Here is a 7,035-nt window from a genome sequence, read left to right on the forward strand (position 1 = left end):
ATATCAAAAATAAATCATACGAAAATCGACTTAAGCACATGAATCTGTTTTCCCTAAAAAAGCGTAGACTCAGAGGTGACTTGATACAGGTCTTTAAGATTTTAAAGGGAATTGACAACATCAAAAGTGACCAAATTTTCACATTGAATGAGAATCAGACAAGAAACAATGGTCTCAAACTGTCCGGAAATAGATTCAATTTGGAAGTAGGTAGAAACAACTTTGCCAACCGTGTAGTTAATGAATGGAATAAACTTCCTGCACAGGTAGTGCAATGTAGTTCAGTTCGAAGCTTTAAGAATCATTTAGATAAATACCTAAGTAAGATGCTGTAATTATTATAATTTATGTTGTATTATTTGTTTTTGTTTTGTTATAATTTGTCTGTCTGATTCATTTATTGTTGGTTATATGTCAGTTTGTTGTCATTTACTGTTTGCCTGTTTGTTTGTTGTTCGGCTGAACCAGTGCATTTGTTTATGTATTTTAATTGTTATTTACATTGTTATAGTTTTAATTTATTATTATGATTTTTTTTTTTTTTTTTTTTTTTTTTTGCATCCGACCTGGATGTGGATCAGGGGGTCTCCTGTCGGCATGCTTTGCCTTTGTAATCCTTTGTAGTGAAGCGGAATGGCCAAGCCCTTCCATTGGAAAAAGACCCAAAAATTCTAGGTCTAATATTCAGCCCACACATGAAGGACCTGACAATGAAGATCAACAAGAAAACAAACCTATTGAAAACCACCTCCAGTACAGACTTTGGGAAACATAAAGAAGCTTAAATGACCATCCATATACAGTTCATAAGAATCACCCTAGAAATGTCTCCACAGCATGGTTTCCAAAGATCAGCAAGTCAAACATAACTTACAAATACTATAGAATGGAGCACTAAGAGTAATAATGGGATGCATCAAACCACTCCTATAGAACACCTGCAATCAGAAACCAAAATCCTTCCAGAAGAAAATCATATGAAAACAACAGAAATGCAATTCTACACCATAACCCTGAACAGCACAGTTCTTTCACACTTCAAATCAAAAGCACAACCAACAGAACACAACCATGAAACTGCACCAGCAGCATAGTACTCAAACATTTACAACAATGAATCATCCAAATTACATCAAACATCCACACAGAAACACATTCACACCCAGATATTTAATCAATCCCTTCAAGAAAGACCATCAAACTTAATACTACATCAAAAAACCCCAGATATAAATCCTACAGAAAAGACCCTCCTACACCAAACAAGAATCACACTAACACAATTGTGCTATGGACAATATCTATTATCAAGAAAATACCAATGCAGAATAAGCCTTGCTTCAGACTTAAACTGCCCCAGACGTAATCACCGCACAGAAAACACATAATACACACCACTGTGCCCCATATTGACAATACATAGAGAACAACACAATATCTCTTCTCTAAGTGATTGATCCCATTTGGAGGATGTTGCTAGATTCTTGGTCTTCTGCAGGAGAGCCCTGGGGCAACAGGTTTGTTGATTGACTGTTTTCAGAGGTAGTAAGAGCTTTAAGCAGGGAAAAATATTCCACCAACCCCTTTGTTGGGTGGTCTATCAATAGTAACACTCTTCTTCTTTGTTCACACTTTAAGTGGTAGAGGTAGAAATTACTGAGTGAAAGTTAGCAAGATATATGCATGGGACTGTATGTAAGAGAGGGCACATGTCACACTGCGCCAAACAAACTGAATTAAACTTTTTTACACAATTATAAACTGCCTGCTGTATGGAGAATGACACAATCAAAATGGTCATTAATTGCACAAGTTGTAAGTTGAGTGACTACATGTACACCTTTTCTGTATTTATTCTATATTGTATTGGCTGTGCTTTATTGGTGTAAGTCTCTTGTAGTTTCAGGATCAATACAAACTGTTAGAACCATATCAATGAGTGTTATTTTGTGTTAAATAAGGTTTATTTTTTATTATTTGGGCTACTTTCAGGTGTTGAAGTTTATTTTGGTGCCTTCTAGTGGTATTTCTTTGCATATAACATGGGTTTAGAAGGCTTGGAATTATTTACAGAAATTCCATATTCATGGGGGTATGTGTTCCCCTTACCCTCATGAATGTTTGGGGTTAGGTGCATGTGCACTTGATTGGCTTTAGGATTAGATTTATTTGGGTCTAATACTTTTGTATTTGTAGGCTGAGTTTGGAAGTATGTTAAAACATCCAGGTAAAATTTTGTTCCCTTCAATTCTAATCTCATAACCAATAGCCTCAACATAATTTTAGATAGCACATAAAACTGATGAAGGCACATATTTTCTCACCAATATGACAAATCCTGTACACTCTCTTCTCTGTTTTTTTTCTGTACTGTATACAGTGTAAGAAAACAATAAAAATACCAGGCAGACTATTCTTCCTAACTTAACTTAGCCTCTGAAATAAAGATAACTTGTCACTGCTCCCTTTTCCCTACTATTTTCAGCTGGTGATATGGAAACAGTCCCATATTAATACAACACAGACAACAGTCCAAACTTTTATTTCAAGAGAGATAAGTAGGAGGTCCCAAGGACCATTTCCAGCTATTCTGGGACAATAGATTTTCCACTTACTGACACTAGAAGCAACAAGTGTATTTTTTACTTTGGTGTTACTGTGTCTGGCCTGCAAAAGTCTGCACCACAGGAGAATGAGACAGAAGATATCAGATGTCACCAGCACATGTTATCCAGTATGCCCTATAAGCAGACACAACTTTCCCAACTATTCCAAGGGTTGCGGCCCTGAGGGGCTGGCACCTGATCTCCAGAGTGGGCCAGAGAGCCACTTATTACACTCACACTCTACTCCCAATACTCTCCCTCTTCTGTATACCAATTTTTTCATATAAGAAGGTCAGTATACCAGCACCTGCCCTCCCACTTCTATTAATCAGTGACATAGAAAGCAACCCAGGCCCATGCACACACTCCACCTATACTAAACAGGTAGATTATAGGCATTATCACAGGGTCATGATCACAACTCTAACCCTTTATACGACCAATAAGTAAAGAAATACAATGAAAGCTATGGAAGACTACCCAGCTACTAACACAACTCTGACTTGTTTTACAAACCACATAACAGCACTTTTGTTAATTTCCAAAATTTCATCCGAAAATGGTAAACTGGTCATTATAATGGTGTTTGCTCTGATCTACTCGCACTGTTTCACTACCATGTGAATAAACACATAATTGCACATCTACTCTTGTCACGAGCTACATTCCAACCAGTGTACCAGTTATAAGTACTGTATTTACCTAGTTGTATTTTATGGGAAGGGGAGCTATGCTCATGGTGTCCTGTCTTCATATCTCATTTTATCTAAACTATTTTTAAATTCATGTATTGTTTTTGCACACACCACTTTCTCATCTAACTTGTTCCAACTGTCTATTACTCTGTGAGGAAAGCTGTTCTTTTTCAGATCTCTTCTATAGATGTCTTTCTTGATTTTCTTTCCGTGTCCTCTTGTATTTCTATCATCCCATTTTATTAGATCCTCTCTATCAATAATTTCTATGCCTTTCATGATTCTGTAAATAGCTATCAAATCTCCTCTCTCTCTTCTTTGCTCTAGTGTCTGTAGCTCAAGTTTTGCTAGTCTCTCTTCATATGATAGTTTTGAGAGTGTTGGTGCCAATTTTGTAATTGCTCTTTGTATTTCAATTTTTTTTAATACATTTTTTTGTACTTGGTGACCCCATCATTGCTGCATATTCCAATCTTGGTCTTATCAGAGTGATTAGTATTTTCTTCACCATTTCTTCATCCATGTATGTAAATGCCACTTTGATTGTTCTTATCAAATTATAAGTTTCTCCAAAAATCTTATTCATATGTTTCTCAGGTGACATATTATTCATAACAATGACTCCCAGGTCCTTCTCATTTTCAACTTTTTTATTCCTTCTTCTCCCAATTTATATGATCCTGTTATTCTGTTTTTGCTTTTTCCAAATTCCATTATACTACACTTTTTAGTGTTGAAATCTATCTTCCACTTCCTACTCCATTCCCATACTTTATTTAGATCACTCTGTAGTGACTCACAATCTTCTTCCGTGTTCACTTTTTTTTAATAGTTTTGCATCATCTGCAAAGAAGCTCATATAACTTTCAATTTCTTCATCCATATCATTAATATATATAGCAAACATTAGTGCTGGCAATAGTATGTCATTGTTATATGTATATCATGAAAATGGGGAAAGTGGTCATAGAGAGTTGTAGAAGAAAGAAAGACTAAAACAAATGTAGTAGGAGGTGAACTGAGATGAGAAGATGCATTATAAGAGAAAATTAAAATAAAAAAATTTAGTGAAAAAAATGTGTACATGTTTGTGCATGTGAATGTGTTTTTGTTCATGTGAAAGGCGTGTATTTTTCCTATGAGAAGCGAGTTAATTTCACTTCCCATATGTAACAGTGAATATCTTGGATTGCGGTTTGTAGGTCATGTCACCTGGCTCGATCCTGAAGACAGACAATAACTGCCTGACTAGTGCTAGGTACAGTCGATATTCAATGGGCAGTGTTGCAGCATTCAAGCAGCCTTCACAGTGCACCCTCAGCCATCGCCTCCTGTTTATGGAAATGTACAGTCCAGGTAAGGTTGTCCAGTATGCCACCAAGCATATAGGTGTAGTTCTTCACTGGGATATTTGGTTTATCATAAACAGGAGTGTTCGTGATTGTTCTGGTGGTTTTACTGGTGAAAATATACTGCTTTGCTTTTTGACGTGTTGATCTTGATGCACCACTGCTGCTCCCATGTACCTCATCAAGCTTGTTCTCCTTACGTGCAAAGCTCCTTCCAGTGTTTTGTGTCTGCTCAGGATTTTCATATAGTATTTGTACATTTCAAGCAGGCGTACAAATATATCCTTAGAGAAAGTCTTTGGAAAGTCTTAGCCTTCCTTGGAATCCCATCCAAGCTGATAAGACTCATTCAAACCCTATACAACAGTACGACCTCCCGTGTGAGGGTCTCAGGAAATTTTGGTGAGCCTTTTCAGATTATGTCTGGTGTGAGGCAAGGATGCCTATTAGCACCCAGTCTCTTTAACTTGGCCCTGGAATGGGTATTCCGACAAGTAGTGAGGGATGACAGTGGAGTTATGATAGGCAGTTTAAGTCTGAAAGAACTCGCCTATGCAGATGACGTGGTCATCCTCGCAGAAGACATGAGATCTTAACTTGGCATTCTGTGAACTTGTGAGAACCGCTGGAAAAATAGGGCTCAGAGTAAACGAAACTAAAACAAACCTTATGCACACCCAGAGGAGAAGACCTTTTGTTGGTGGATATGAAATTGTAGCGGGATTCAACTTGGAGTTTGTTGACAGTTTCACATACCTTGGCTCCAAATTGTCACCAGAAAATAATATACATCTCGAAATGGATGAACGCATCAGATCCGCAACGAAAGCATTCCATGGCTTAAGATCTTTGTTCAAGTCAAATATTCTCTCTAGAAAAACAAAGACAAGGTTATATTCCACCATGATATGGCCTGTGCTCACGTTTGGGGCCGAAACCTGGAGCCTCAACCAACTCACAGAGAAAATTACTCAGATTTGTGAATAATACTCTCAAATCAATCTGCGGCCCGGTATATGATGGCGAGTGAATTTGTGAAGAAGGCATTCTCACGTGAAGTCCGGGATTTAATACCCATGCCTCAAGTGACTGACTACATTAGATCATTGAGACTGAGGTGGCTTGGTAACATTCTCAGATCCGGCCCGGACAGATTCACTTCTCGTGTTTTCACCGAGAATATAGTGGGCAGGAAACCTCAAGGACGCCCCCGCACTAGATGGAAGAATGTGGTGGAAAACGACTTGCGAGCCCTGGACGTCGACCCCGACGATATAGAGATGTTAGCAGCAGATCGGAGAGTATGGAGACATCTTGTTGTAGCAGCCAGGGGCCTCAATAGGCCTGTAGCGCCAGAGGAGTAGAATAGTAGTAATAGTAGTTGTAGAGTAATGTGATCAGTGTCGTCTGCACACAAAAGAGTATGAGCCCGACTGCATGGGTTAGGTACAAAAGATGGGACAAGAAGCCACCTTATTATTTTTGTCCTGCCATCCAGGTAGGTGCAGAGCATACTTCACATGAAAAAATAAAATGCCCACGTGCGCCAACATAAATGTATACTTTCTCTTATACAAAAATGAACTAATTTCTAAGTTTCTTTCAGACTATTTTCTTATTTGAGTTGGGTTCACGTGAGGAACTTGTGGTCTGTGGCCGCACACAACAGTAGCCTCCACAAAAAAATGGCGAGTGGGAGCACCGTGCACACAACCACTCAGTGGTGGCCACAAACGAGGACACACTGTGCCGGGCATTTGTCGTGTTGGCGCTAGATGTAATATGAGAGGGACAAACGTAAGAGATCACTTTGCTAGTCTTGAAGGAACTATTTTTATGGCAGTACAACAAAATGTCGATGCCTACCAGGATAAGTGAATCTCATGATAAAAATAGAGAATAGGAGACGGGACGCAACGAGCATTGCTCCCTTCCTGTAATCTACAATTAGGTAAATACAGTGTTAGAGACTAGACATACGCACTTCCACGTACAAACGCATGAACACACCCAAATACATACAAACATGCGCACATACAGACTTACATACACACATATAAGCAGGCAACTATAACAAAAATTACAGATGAACAATGTTTTTCTTTCACAGTAATGTTACCACCCTCTCTCTATACTGGCGAAAGGTTACTCCAGTTAATGACCACGGCATTACACACATTGATCCACAAATTTCATTTAATATTCTTGTCACCGTATTCCTCCACATCTAAATCATAAAGTGCTGGTCTCTTCTCCATCTCTGCGATCAATATTTCACAGTCAAACAACTCTTTAAAAGCCATTCTTCCCGCACTCTTGGAAAGGAGTAGCCTTCTTGAAGCTGTAACAGACAGGAAAGGACAACACGAAAGTAGCGGGAGGCAA

The sequence above is a fragment of the Oratosquilla oratoria genome, chromosome 2, assembly GCF_046742065.1.
Source record: "Oratosquilla oratoria isolate Oo_2021 chromosome 2, ASM4674206v1, whole genome shotgun sequence".
Taxonomy (NCBI): Eukaryota; Metazoa; Arthropoda; class Malacostraca; order Stomatopoda; family Squillidae; genus Oratosquilla; species Oratosquilla oratoria.